The sequence below is a fragment of the Diceros bicornis genome, chromosome X (assembly GCF_020826845.1).
Source record: "Diceros bicornis minor isolate mBicDic1 chromosome X, mDicBic1.mat.cur, whole genome shotgun sequence".
Lineage (NCBI taxonomy): Eukaryota > Metazoa > Chordata > Mammalia > Perissodactyla > Rhinocerotidae > Diceros > Diceros bicornis.
In genome coordinates, this window is record NC_080781.1 from 123847789 (window position 1) to 123862678 (window position 14890).

General features: G+C 39.8%; 1 protein-coding gene across 4 annotated transcripts in view; it reads left to right on the top strand.

Annotated features, from left to right (window-relative positions):
* Positions 1-14890, top strand: part of FHL1 (four and a half LIM domains 1) — a 58369-nt gene that overhangs the window by 17870 nt on the left and 25609 nt on the right. For 3 of the 4 annotated variants that reach the window (XM_058536825.1, XM_058536828.1, XM_058536827.1), the window contains exon 2: positions 2735-2808. The gene's annotated coding sequence lies outside the window, so the exon portion shown is untranslated. Of the gene's footprint in view, positions 1-1811; positions 1929-2734; positions 2809-14890 lie in introns of those variants that run through there. The other variant, XM_058536826.1, reaches the window with a different exon arrangement.

The following is a 14890-nucleotide window of genomic DNA, read 5'->3' on the forward strand; positions in this document are numbered from 1 at the left end:
GACCCTAAAGTGTTTGGGTTTTATTTTGGATTACTTTGTTGTCATCACATTTTACCCAGTGTGTTTGGCTGCTGTTCTGTGTTTATTCTTTGACTTGTGCAGTATTGTCAACACAATTTGTATTATGTCTGATTAAAGCCACAGTTACACACTGCAGATTGAAAAGGATACATGACTTTACCTGCCATGTTTTCATCCTCCCAACTCCAACTAAATGTTAAGTGGGACACACTGGCACAGATGATAAAGTGAAATGGAAATACAAGTGCTGTTAAAATCTCACTGTACATTTTTATCGTTCTTTGTGGTCTGGTTCTTAATGGTGAAACCGTGACCTATGGAACTGAAGACACCTCTGGCAGGATCCCAAGTTGGACCCCAAAGTGAGAGCTCTGGCTGCTCAGCCTTTGGGCCTTTCTTTCTTCTGCCCTCTGGAGGGTGTCAGGGAACATGGCGTGCAAGGACTTCTCTGAAACGGAGAGCTCAGGGTCTTGGTGACTAAAAGGCAAGTTCTCTGTCCACCCCCCCCACCCCCCCTGCCCCGTCAAGGGGCCTCTCAAAGCCTGAACTTGTAGAGGTGGGGAGCAGACAGAGAGGAGGCAGGAAGGTACTGGCCCAGTCGGGGTCTTAGGGAGGAAGCTATTCTGGTTCTTTAAGTAGAGAACTGGATTCCCTCAAGGAGAGCCCACTATGTATCAAATCTATCTCCAGCAAAAATCGATTCTGGAAGGGTGAGTAAAATGAAATAGTATATTAAGGCTAGAGTGTGATAGATTCAGGTTTGAAGTTTCAGTTGGATTGAGTCTGTAGAGGAGTATATTTGGTGGCAAGCGTTTGTGGCAGCATATGAAATCGTTATCCAAGTTTGATAACATGTTTACCGTGAGACTGCTATAATCATAGTGATAAATATAGGTCTACTTTTCAGTGAGTACCTTTTACGTGTGAGGCACGGGTAAGGGCTTACAGGCACTGCCCTCTTGCCCCCTTGCAGCCTCTCTGTGAGGTGGGTGACCATTATGAGGCTGATATGAGGCAGGGCCAGTGTTTGAAGCCAGGCAGTCTGACTCTGGCGCCCTTGCTGTGAACAGCTGTGCCATGCTGCATTCCCGCCGCAGCTGCATGAAAGGGTGTGGCACCTTCTAGAAACAGTGAGTTCCATATGAGTGGGGTGTGGGTGGTGGGAGATGAGACTGAGCAAAGCCGTTGGTATATACATACCATGCTAAGTACTGGGAGACAGAAAATAAGCGATTTCTGCCCCTGCCACCAAGAAACTTAAAAGTCCTGTTAGACCAAAGAGACATAACATGAAACAAATAATACATATTGATATGATAGAATATGAAAATATTATCTCAGCTTAAGTAAAGGTGGGAAGAGGACTAGAAGGTGTTCTTTTGCAGTCAGTCACTTTTAAACATTTACTTTTGAAAGTTAGCTCTTCGCTCCTGGCACAAATTCGCCTTCCTCTGAGGTTTTGACCTGGCAGATAAGAACCCTGTCATTGTAGTCAGCAGACTTGTCCATTTTGAGTTTGGAAGAGTTGTCTTCAGCTATGACAGTTGTCATTAGGCTCTCTAAACAGATGAACTCATTAGTGTAGTGAACTAACTGGACCAGCTGTTTCTTTTCCAGTACATTAACATTTTTTAAAATCTCTAACCACTGCTTGTATGTTGATCAGCCTAGGAACGGTTGGTGGGGGGTGGGGACGGTTATGACCTGGTTATAATCCTTGGCTTACGTTTGCCCTGTTTCGTTCGATAGGTACTTCTTGAGAGCCTCCTGTGTGCCAGGCACTGTTCTGGGCATGGGGATAGAGCAGCGAACAGAACAAAGGGGGCCCCTCCTCTCAGCGAGCAGTCTTTCCCTCAGATTTCGTTTGTTCGTGTGCATTTCACAGTTGATATGAAAGTGCTTTTGGTGTGAGTTTCAGGATCTCACACTTTGGGGCTAATACAGTGATCACACTTCCTTTCTCCTTAGCCCCAGCCAGTCCTTTCTGAATAATGGGGGGGGGGTGAGGCTGTGATGTGAATGTGCCTGTGGGGAGGCCTCGTGGGCGCGCGAGGAGAGCAGCATGTCGGGGTGTACTGTCTTTGTCGGTGATGGGAAACACACAGGGCACACCTGTTTCCTAGTGATGCAGAACCATCCGCACCAGGATGAACCTGCCCAGCCAGCCTGCATGCTAATCCTGTTGTTGATTGGAGATAACTTCAGCGGTCACAAGGCACCTCATCTCCATGGCAACACCTCTAAATATTCCTCTGGTGACTTGTGCTCCACATTCTGTCTGGATCTGAGCCCTCCTGTGGCAAAATATTCTAAAGATGTTAGAAGAGGGGAAAAAAAGGCTCAACTAATAAATCTATTCTAAACGACTGAGTCATTTGTTTTGATTACCCGGGTGATTGCCAAATGTTAATTTAAAACCGAAATAGGCCATGAGCTCACTCCACTAACAATGCTGAGTGTTCCAGTTAATACAGCTTGATAATGAGGGGCCAGATCCACTGCCGGGGCGAATGTTATATGATAAACAGACATTTGGGGAAATATGCAGAACATCTTGGCAGTTTTCCTTTAACTTTAAAGGTTGTAAATACAAAGTAGAATGTGTTACCATGAGCCATTTCACAGGAAGTTGACTGTTTTTTTCCTTAGAATTTCTAACTTTTCTTCTGAAAAGGTAACTCTGCCTCTTGATTCTCATTTTTTTCTGACTTAGGCACGTTGGAAGTTGCTGTCAACTGTATCCAGCCCTTGCAAAATACATCCCATTCGCCACACATCCAGTGTGAGGTAAGTCTTACTAATTGCCACAAATTCTTAGGCTGATCTCCAGCCTTCCAATTTGTGGTGTTAGGGTTGAAATTGTACGAAGAGCTTTATTTGTACAGTAGGTTTAGGAGGGTTCCTTTTAATTGACCCAACTAATATCACTGCTTACCCTAAATATTAGCTCTCTGGGGGATGCCGTTTCAAAGGAAAAAAATCTCATTTGCTTTTAATCTGAGGGCATGAAAAGTGAATATGCCAAGCACAACAGAACTATTAGAAGGTCTGCTTGAAAATAAAGATCTGCTCATGTCACAGCATGAACAGTAGGGCGCAGGAAAGCTCCATGGAGCAAATGCTGGGATGGAGGGAGGAGACTGCTGCTGACAACCGTGAGAAGGTGGGGCTAACCAATCAGCTGTCAGCAATCTTTATGCCTGGGGTTGGGGGGGAAGGAGCCAAGGTGTGGGACTGCCACTGCAAAATCTGGTGATGGGAACACCGAAGAGGACTTCCATTGGGTTACATTAAGGTGGGCCAACAAGGTGTTTTCAGATTAGTACTCAAGTTCAAAGCATTGCTGCATTAGCGCAAGCAGCCAGATTGACCAGCCCTTTCATTTAACATACAGTGGGTAGGCGTCCTCTGTCCTCTTCATTTAGCCACAGGGGCTATGGGTACTGGTGATCATTCAGGGTTACTCACTTCTCTCTTTGAGAGACGGGACACTTGCCTTTGAAAATAATGAAAGGAGGGAATCTCACCCAGGTACAAGGTAAGGGGCCCCAGTCTTTCTGCTTTCTGTGCCCCAGTCTCCACGTATTTGCAACAGAGGATGTAACATTTGCCAGCACCAGACCAGTCAGGATTTCCAGTTTCATCCACCAAAAGGTTGCTACATTTTTGCCTTCCCCTCCACCCTGCCCTGCCTCCACACACAGTCCCACATTCAGTGTAGGTCTTTTTAGTTCTGGTAGGGTAGATGCTCACTAGGTGAGGATAATTGCATTTGTTACGTCTGCTTGCTGCAGAATTCTTCACACATTTTAAGAACTATATATTCAAATACCTAAATATATTAAACCTTAAAGAGTAAAAGAGTAGGACAGGTTTTTAGAAGTGTTTAGTCTGAATTTTATCAGTCTTATCCATTATGGTGGTAGTCGGAAGTCCTTCCCAGGGCCTGGAGCTTAAACTGGCCCAGGGACAAAAGCTTCAGCAGTTTCTCTCAGCTGCCAGAGAGCGGCTCTTCCGTCTTCGGGTCTAAGCCGTGACGTAGCTGTCAGCCTTTACCTAAAATGGTTGTTTTCAAACTTTTTTTTTTAACGATAGAAACCTGTCTTCCAATAAAATCTTAGGTCTAACCCCACTAGAGCAGACCAAAGCGGAATTGCTTTGGCTCAAGTGGGAGCCTGTGACTCGCTCCCCTCTGAGGAACCCTAGGGCACAGTTGGATGGCACAGTGCTCTGTCTAAAGAGTAGAGATTTTCACTCTGGGCCCTTTCACAGCTCTCATTTCGATTTTTCCACAGAAACAGAGACTAGATTGTTTAAGGCGAGATACAGAAGGGTAAAATGTCCTCCCATTGCCTTAATTGGAAATGCCGATAGGTGAAACTTGGCCAGTCACATGCATTCTTTGCCCTTAGTAATTCCACAGCAATCTGCAGCTTTGACAAACGTCGTTGCTAGAAAACTTCAATAGAAACTATGTGCACAAGACTGTATTCTTAAGATGGAACATTTTAATTGAAGTTTTTTGAACACATATTTGAAATGGTTTTGTGATATTAAGAATACCTCAATGATATCTTTAATTTGACCAAAACTTAGCATCATTGGGTTTTCTTGTAGAGCAATGAGTTTCTCAGGTGAGTCAATTAAATAGAATCTGTTAAATTCTGTTTCCCTGTGACAGAAATCTATAGAATTGATGTAAACAACAGTCATGATGCAATTGTATCTTGTGGTCTTTATTCCTTTCTTTTATTCATTCATTCATTCGTTCATTCACCCCTACTATGTCCCAGGCCAGGAATGTAGGAGTGAGCAAAACAAAAAGAATAATACATTTGGTCTGCTATTCTTCAAGTGTAGGACATCCCTAGATTATTTTCCCTTTTGCAGATGAGGAAACTGAAAATTGGTTTTTCCTTTTTTAATTAAATTGCCCAGTATTGAGCAGACCAGTATGGGTTGATGGGTGCAATTCAGAATCCCTGTCTCCAGTCTGCTCTTGGAGCCTGTGATGTATGCCACCTCCATTTAAGCACGTGCAAATAATAAAGTATGCGCTAATTGCTGGGGATACAGCTGTGCCTGGGACCCAGATGGCCCCCGCATGAAAACAGATGTAAGCTGTGTATTTCACACTCCATTTTTCTAAAGTTTGTTTGGAATAATTGAACAGTTTAGGAAAATGGACTTTGCGATTTCCACGTGAGGATATTTTGTTTTTTTAAATTTTAATGTGTCCCCTTCTGTGTTTAATACAGCATTTATCACAGGTAAACTTTATAATTCAGGAACACGAAATTATTCCATTTGGCTGCCTTTTAGTTATGGAATTATTTGGAACAAAAACTTGAACACAACGTACATGAGCTGGGTGCTCTATGTACTTGTTTCTGTAGTAGTGACAATATTGTTAATTAATTAAACATGTATTTCGCATCTAGGAAATATTTGTATCCCTGACATATGGTCGCTTTCATTATTGATTTGGCAGTTTTTAAGATTCACAAAACACAAAATTTTAAAATAAGGGATTTGATTTGTACCATTACTATTGAGGTGACCTCTCTTCTTGGTGCACTGGCAGTAAGCATGAAAAATCCACGCAGATGGGTTGCCCAGGCTTAAAGAGTTTGGAAATAATCAGTCTAGAGCCAAGGGCTCAAAGTGGTGGGCTGGATCTGGCACACAGGGCTGTTCTTTTAAATTTTTAAATGAATTGCCAGCATTTAAAAATTGAGAGATTTCACATTTTGAAGAAGTCCAGATTTTCAGCTTCTCTTGAAATATCAGAAGATCTGGCAACATTGAGCCTGCATTCCAGTTGGGCAACACTAAGCTGGAGCCAAATAGCTGCTGTATCTTTAGATGGAACGTGAACTCTGAAATGTGCCACAGTCTCTACCACTCTCTGTTACTCCTTGACACTAAGGACAGGGTCAGTTGCCATTATCTGAATGTTTTACTCATTTATAAGATCTGCTTGGCTCTTACAGGCAGGTGAGTTTGCAACCCCAGGTCTAGATGAAATTGAGGCTACAAATTTACGGCCATCCTTTCTCTCAAAATATCAGCTCGTTAATATTCAGGTGCACGATGATGTTCATTTTAAGGGGGTGCATTAAAAGGGTCGAGGGTAGATATTTCAGGAGAGGGATACCTTCTGATGGTGTCTGATTAAGAGAAGGAGCATCAACAGAGTTTGGAGGAATCCTGTGGTCTACCCCAGTGCTTCTCAAACTTGAACATGCAGTGTCTGATGCAGCAGGTGTGGGGGAGGGCCTGAGATTCTGCAATTCCAACAAGCACCAGCTTATCCCACTGCTCGGCTGAGGACCCAGCTCTCTTTGAGTAGCAAAGGGACTCTACCCTAAAGCAGTCCTAAGAAAAAGCAGTCATGCAGTGATGGTTCTAGATATCTTTTTCTTTGGCCTGAGAAAGACGAGACCTTAGCCAGGCTATTTTGCGTTGAACCATCATAGATAAATCTGAGTTCACTCCTAGTTGCAGCAAGGTAAGTTAAAAAGACTCAATTATTTTTAATACAACATAGCCCATGTAAAAGATAAATCTAACTTTTATTTTAAAACTTGTTTTAAATTAAGGGCTTCTAGTAAAAAAAGCTAGATGTGTTGAAGCTCAAGAATCAGGAAGTATGGATTAGAGCTTTTAATTTTATAATTATAGAATATATTTATGAGACTCTTAGAAAACTTATAAATAAGGCCACAGAAAAGAGGATGATTATCAAATCCATGGATATATGATAACCTTGTAAGATACAAAATGATAGAAGAAGTCAGAAAGGAAGAGATCAACAGATATAAATATATAACAGTTTACTGTGAGAGTAGATCTTAAGTATTCTCACCATACACGCAAAATTGGTAACTCTGAGGTGATGGACATGTTAATTAACACGATGTGGTAATCATGTCACAGTGTATACATATATCAAATCATCACGTTGTATACCTTAAATATATACAATTTTTGTTAATTTATACCTCAATAAAGTTGGAAAAAATAAATAATGAAAAGGAAAACATACCAGGGAAAGTTTGTGGTGACGTTGACAAGATAATTAATTTTCATATTATGCGCAGAACTCATATAGATTGTAAGGCCTGGCACTTGGTAGATACTCCATAACTGTTGGCTGAATGAATTCTTCAGTAGTTGGACCATTAAAAGGTGTTCATGTTATATCACAAAGTAAGTAAATGCGTGGAAAAACATTCAGCCTCACTGGTATGCAAAGACAAGCATATTCAAACAGCAACAGGGTACATTTTTCACCTATTAAATCAACAAAAACCAAAAAAAAAACCCGATGCTGATATGGTTACCTTGAAACTGATAAACACTTACTCATTGCTGGTAGCATTGTAAGTTGGTAAAAAGCCTTTTGGAACATTATTTGGCAATACATGGCAAAAGTCACAAAGATTGGTACCCCTTGATCCAGTCATCCTATTTTGGGAAATATGTTCTAAGAAACGAATTGTTCTAAAAAAAGAAGAAAAAAAGCTATGTGTTACGGGTGTTCATCACAGTGTCATTTATAAGGACAAAAAATTAGAAGGAATTGAAATGTCCAACATTAGAGAAATGGTTCATTTATTCAACAAATATTTTTTGTAAAGTAATTATACATCTCTGCAGTGGAATTCCACGATTCTGTTCAAAAGTATAATTTTGATGCTTGTGGAGCAATGTGAAAGAATTTGTATAATACAGCCCTACTAAAAAATTCAGGATGCAAAATTGTATATGTGCTGTGATTATCACCCTGTAAAGTGGTACGTACATATGGACAAGAACTAGAAGGCACATGGACAAATGTAAGTAATCCTTTCTTTGAGGTTTTATTCGTGGTATTGTCCTATTGTTTGTACATTTTACCATAAGTATATGCTCACTTAGCGGTTGAGAACCTTCAGCTTCAGCTACTTAACTCCGTTTCACAAGCAGCGATATTCCCGCTGCCCACACTGCAGGCCGTCAGTAAATCACTCTGAAACACCACGAGGACTCCCGCCCAGAGCCTAAACAGGGAGTTCTGATGATGTAGTTCCTACTTGCTGCTTTGTTCCATCCTCCCGAGCTCCCGTTTTTCTTTCTTCTTCTGTTTTCTGTGGTTGGTAGGGAGGCATCTTGGTATCCCGCGTGACAAAGTATAAATATTTGTCTCAGAGCTTTCATTAGTGTGTGGCAGTGCTAGGGAATGAATCTTCGTGTCTCAAGGTTCAGTGTACACTTAAGTAGAACCTTCATGGAGCCGTAATTCAAGGGCAATGCCTATTTCATCTTCTGGTTTCATTTAGATAGGTAACAAAAATTCACTTTAGTGCCCTGAGCCTTCTTACAGCATCCCCTCCCCTCCAGTTGGATTCCCTGTTTCAGATATATTTGTTTCCCTGCTGTAAGTATACTTTTCTCCTTTAATTAGGTCAGTTACTTCATGTCTGTTTTTCTTTTTTGACATGCTTTCCTCTGGCTTTAGAAGCACATATTTTCCCCATATGTCATTGCCTCTGGAGCTTCATGTTGCAATCGTTTTTCAAGGGGAACAGAGAGCACATTACTAAGGGGGTAGCTCTTGACTCTTTGCCTGCCCTTTGCCTTATGAGCGCTCCTATTTCTTTTGGGCCTAGTTCTGTTTGGTTTTGTAGTCTTCATCGTCAGTTGTGTTTGGACTGAAAGATACTTAAGTAAAAATAATGGTAAGTCAGAGATATGTCTGGCAAAGGTGCAGCACATTTGTTAAGGTTACTGGTTTATTTATCTCCCCTGTCTCTATGGTGACTAAATCCGGGGCTGGGATTTAATGGACTTAATTTTGACCTCTTGTACATCTCGTAACTTTCCCAGCCTCTGAGATAGAAGGAATTCATTTTCACTTTAGGAGAGAAACTGCCTCACTTAGAGAAAGGGTCCTGACTAGATTCTTGAAAAGTGGAATCTCCAGAGTCTTCTATTCGTGTGCTATCTTCCATCAGAGTTCATATAGCACTTGTAAAGAAAGCTGAGAAGTCTTTTAGATAAACACACACAGGCACGCAACATTACTAATGGCCCCAGAAAATGATTTTCTTTTCAGTGAAATAAAGTATTGTTTAATTAAATGTGAATAACTGTCTGTGAGAACTTTTTATAAGAGAACCTTTTGTAAGAATATAAATCAATGGAAACATTGATTGGATATTACAATTTTTTTTTATTTTTAAAATGTAGCTCCTTTATCCATTACAGGATTATAAATTTGCATGCATATAAATATGCAAACCGTATTACAGAGTTCAACTGCATTAAACTGTGCCATGGAAGGCCAAAATAAAGGTTGGGTTTGACTAGGATTCCCATGGAAGAAGTCAGCTTTGGATATTGAAATTCAAATCTGGAATTCCATCTCTACCTATTGGTGTGAAGTGAAGACATGGATATCTGACCTCTAAGGTAGCTGGAGTCAAACCATCTTGGTTCAAATGACCTTTAAAACTTTTTATCCTCTCCCATATGATTCTTTGAGACTTACAAGGATGCTCCAGTTTTAGGAAATTTAATAATTTATCCAAAATCAAGTCAGAGTGCTTTATTTAAGGCTACTGTGTACTGTGTTAGTTTACTCATGGATAATTTATCTATTTGCAAGTCCTTTCACCTTCTCTAGGAACAAACTTACATATGTGAATTTTCTTTAAAACCAAAGCAAAGGAGTCAATAAATGATTAATAGGGATACACAAAGGCTGAGACAAGGGAAGCAACATAAGTGCCCTTACATTCTTATTCCCCAATAAAATATTCGAGTTCAGATCTGTCATCAAGTTCAGTTCAAGTCCAATAGGAACTTGTGAATACTTAATGTTTTTATTAAGATTTTTTAACATAATAAAATTCAATGGATAGGGAAGTTGTTGAAGGTTTTCTCTATCCTCAACTCTTCTATTTATAGGACAGACTTGAGAAGCCAAACAACAGATGCTCACTTGTGAAAGAGATTGATCCATACTTGTGAGATGAACATTGGATACTCATTAAGTTCTGGGTTTGAAACCTTGACTCATGTGTCTTATAACCATGAACTTAGAAAATTTATTAGGTCAAGGTCATAGCTAAATCATACACATTTTATTATGGTCAGTACAATAAGCAAAGCTGAGGTCAAAGCTTTTACAGAAATCAAAACGTTAAGGCCCAAAGCCCTTAATAATGCTTGGGAAAGAGTAGCACTTTTATCATCATCATCATCATTGTCATCATCATCATTATCATATCAACCTTATGTGTTGAAAGCCTAGCGTGGAGAACTGTGCTAATAATAGTTATAATTTGTTTCATTATTTCTTTAATCGTTAATATTTCATTTTGTTTAAACAGCTCTAGGGATAAAATCAATTTAAATAAAAAAGGATGAAATATATAAAAATGTATTTCAGTAATAGCCTTATTCAGCTATCCGATCAGCCAGATGAGCTTCACACTTTGTATAGCATCTCTCACTGAAGGATCTCCATTTATTGGAGAACAGTTAGTTTCTGTAACAGTTCCTCACCTAAGTAATAAAGCAGTGGTCCTTAGGTAGTTTAGTGAGAACTGGTGGTCTTTGCGAGTCTGCAGACATCTCTTAAACTGTGCGATAGATTTATGTGATATGACCATTTTTATACATTCTTCAGGGCTATGAATGAATAATTTACTTAAGATATTCCAGATGTTTCTTTCCCAGCACCAGTGGAGCTTTTCCTGTGGATTCTGGTGAGGGGTTTGTATACATAGCTGTCAGTGTACGTGGGCTAGGAGATTCATAGTCCATAGTGGCTTTTGCTCATTAAAGTGGTTCAAATGTTGACTAATTGGAGAGGACGAGTTCCACCCTTGGCATTGGGCTCACATGACTGGTTTGAACCTGGAAACAATACAACATGTTCCATTATTTTTAGCCCCTCCTTTATGTTCCCAGCTGCGTCCTCTGTATTGTCAGTCCTCAGAGACTTTACACAGGATCTTGACCCAACTCCTGTGGCCCTTTCCTGGGTGTTTTCCATTTTTATTACTGGGACAGTCTAAGGCACAAAGAGAGTCCAGGATTTGCTTGGGGTTATTTTCTTAAATTGTACTCTCCTTTCCCCAGGGACCTGGAAGCTCCTTGAGAGCAAGAATACTAATGTTTTCTTTGGTGTCCTCTGTATCATTTATTATCTAGTGCGAGAGGCTTAGCAGGCATTTACTGGAGATACAATTAATTGGATGAAAGGCATTTTATAAATTACAAGCCATAGCATTACTGTGCTATCATACAGGACAATCTCAGGGTCTTTGTCTAACTCCCTTTTCCTCTAATATCAGTGTTCCTGACATCACTGGAGTATATTCTCAAATAGAACACTCCCTCCGACCTCATTATAGCGTGGCGTCATTTTTTCCAACATTTTATTATGAAGTTTTTCAAACAGAGAAGTCAAAGTTATACAATGAATACTCATATTCCCACCACCCAGATTCTACAGTTAGACATTGTTCTGTGTTTGCTTTATCATATATCCATCCGTTAGTCCATCTTAGTTTTTTGGTTGCATTTTAAAGTAAGCTGCAGGCATCCGTACACTTCACCCCTAAACACTTAAGCATGCATATCATTATGTGGTTTCGATTTTGACAGTCTTAGAGCTGCTGTCAGATTTGCTAAGATTCCAACATTTCTTTTGGTGGTAGCCAAGAAGAGGTGGTAAGTTGAATGTGAAATAAGCTCCCTTTTCAGACTCGGGAAAGTTTTCGTTTGTTTCTACCAGCAAGTCTACAAACACACGTATGTATCACTGTGCCTTTCCCTCCTCCTTTCATGGTCACGTTATTTGTGTTGTTGAAACTTGGAAGGCCAGCCTAGGAAATAGAATTGAGGGTCTTGTTTATGTGAGTAAAACCAGCGAATTGGGGTTGAGGATAGTGGGGCAAAAGGTTAGAGTTGGATACCATAAGGGATGGGGAAAGAGATTCAGAATCAGGAAGTTACCGGCGTGATACCACTTACAGAAAGTCTAGAGAGGGTTCAGTGGCTGTTATTTTACCTCAGGGTCATAGATTTAATAAACACTAACAGTACAAATAAAAGGTTTTTACATTATATTCCATGGAACCCTAGAACTCATAGAAATGTTTCAGAGGCTTCACCAACATTTGAATTAGATTTTTTTAAAGTGTATTAAACTATTAAAAATGATAAAAAATAGCAGACATACTCAACTGTGTTTTGTCATAAATTTTAACATACTGGAGAACACTTACTGATTGACTTTAAGTAAAGGTTGTTAATGTCAACTTAAAATAAAATTTTGAATGACACTTATCTGTCATTCATCAAAGCCAGGGTAATATTTCTGTTGTGGGAATAAAGACAAAAGGTCTTCAGCGAGACCATTACACTAAAGCCATGGTGTTAAGGCATTGGCCTGCAAAAGCTGAAGTTACATTTTGGTTTCTAGTTACCATGAGCACTTACCCATCTGTTATATTTAGATTTTTTTTCCCTAGGACCTTTAGGAATCTGGAAACAGATAAGTATATGCTTTCAACTTGAAACGACCATAAAAGGGGAAAGAGAGTTAAGAGGCTGGAGGCTGGCTCTAGCGTCACCCCTCAGCTGGGGCTGTGCAAATGGACTGGGGAACCTTCAAGAAGGTCTCTTGGCCTGTAGCTCAAACTGCTCAACATAGGTCTGACAATGTATGTGTGCAGTATTGAGCATGTGAGCATCGTGAGATTTTCAGGGCTTCTTTGATTATGCCTGAAAAGCCTTACAATGGCTTTGGCAGATTTCTTTCGCTTAGACGCTGTGCTCCTCACTTTGGTTCGTTTATCCTGGATTGTGCCACATTCTGTGCCCGTAGTCTAAAATGCCTTTTGGAAGCCAGTACTTGCTTGTGTGTAGCTGCAGTCAATTTTGAAAATGTTTGCTTATCTGTGTTTTATTTTCCCCTAACATTTTGTTATGAAGATTTTCAAAGTTGAAATGATTTTGCAGGGACCACCTGTATTCGCATCATCTAGAGTCGACCACTGACATTCTACTATACTTGCTGGATCGCTTCTCTATCTGTCCCTCTATCCATCAATCCGTAGTATTTTTGGATGCATTTCAAAGCAAATGTAGTGGATGTCACCAGTTTAAATAACTTCATATAGTTTACACACTTAGAGTCTGACTTTTTGAACATTACACAACTGTGCCTAAATAGGCATAGATTCCTGTGAAAGAAGATGTAAAATAAATGCCCCAGTTTTACTGGGAAAACATTTAGAAGCCTTATTTTAAAAGTAACAGATTTTATGGCATTCTGGCTTGGAGTTGGAAAAGAATACTGGCTTATTTTTAAATCTGAACTTTTTCGTGACTCAGACGTTGCTGACCCCTAATAAAGAGAGGGGTTATACTTGTAAATTTTGTTTTCATCGTTGAGACAGGAGCCAGATAACTTCCAGTTCTTATAGAGAGGCCGGATCGTCTTTAAAAGTGTTATAAACATCCAGTGTCGGTCACTCCCACAAAATCTATTGCGTTTGGAAAGCAGAGGAGCAGTTAACTGAGGACTAAATTGGTCTATGCTGGATCTGATCCCAAACCCTGGTGTCAAGGTGTTAAGTGCAAATTATTAAAAAAAAAAACACTCTTGTTACAATTGGAACAGTGAGACCGGGATGGAGATGAAAGATTTTAGCATATGGCTTTTGCCCCTGTTTATGTGGAAAGCACTCAATACATTCCTGCAAAGCTGTGTTGTTGTTCCCTTTCTTCTCAATCCCCAGAATTGCGTCCAGACACTCTCCCTTAGCCCAGGGGGTTGGCTGGGTATATTTCCTTCTGGAAGTCTTCACTCGCACTCTTGAGTTAGCTGGCAGGAGATGCCTTCAAAGCATTTCCACGCAGTTTTACCTACTCCCTATAGGGGCTAGTCCTGTAGTTTCCACTTCAGTTCCAGCTGCCGTTGCTTGGGTAGCAACAGGTCTCTGCTCTGTTCCCAATCTCTGGACCTTCTAAGAAAATCTAATGTGTAAGAACAAAAAGTTAGGATAGAAAATCTTTGGAGCAAAGATTAGGTGGGGGATGTGGTAGGGAACTGGGTGAGTAGATATATTTTAAATATGTCAATAGAACATAAATTTTAAAAAAATTGTATATAGGGAGTTGTAAAAAATTTACCAACCTCCTCAGACAGACACACTACCCTTTAAAACCCATAAAAACTCCTTGGCACCATGGGATAATATGTCCTTTGGTCTTGGAAGAGACTATTAGGTTGCAAAGGTTTTGATTCCTCTATCACTGCCTTGCTCTTTGATGTCAGAATGTGACTGACTTGTTCTGTGATGGTTTCATATGCACGGATAATAAAACTAATTTACTGTATATAGTATAATAGAGGAGTTTAAAACTATCTCTAGTTTCTGTTATAGCTCAAGTTTTTAAATTATTAACATTGAGAAGTTAACATTAATAAGGTTTAATTTTATTTGTAAAAAGTTGTTTTGGGTATGACTACTTTATATTCCATAGTTCATATGTACAGCACCACCCTTTATTAGGTGATATTTTCACAAGTTAGTTTAGAAGATTAATTTTCTTATTGCAAAACGTATGTTTCAAACACGTAGAAATTGATTAGACTATATACTTATTGCTAGCAGGAAGGTGGGAAGGTGTCTAGATTTATGATTGGGACAGGTGACAGTATTTGAGCTTCTATTCTTAGTTTGACCTCGCCCCCCTCTCTTAAGGCAAGACACTTAATCTCTTTAATGTCTCAGTTTATCCATCTGTAACACCTGTAGTCTTATTTCATGAAAACAGTACCTGGTTTGTATTTGATAGCATT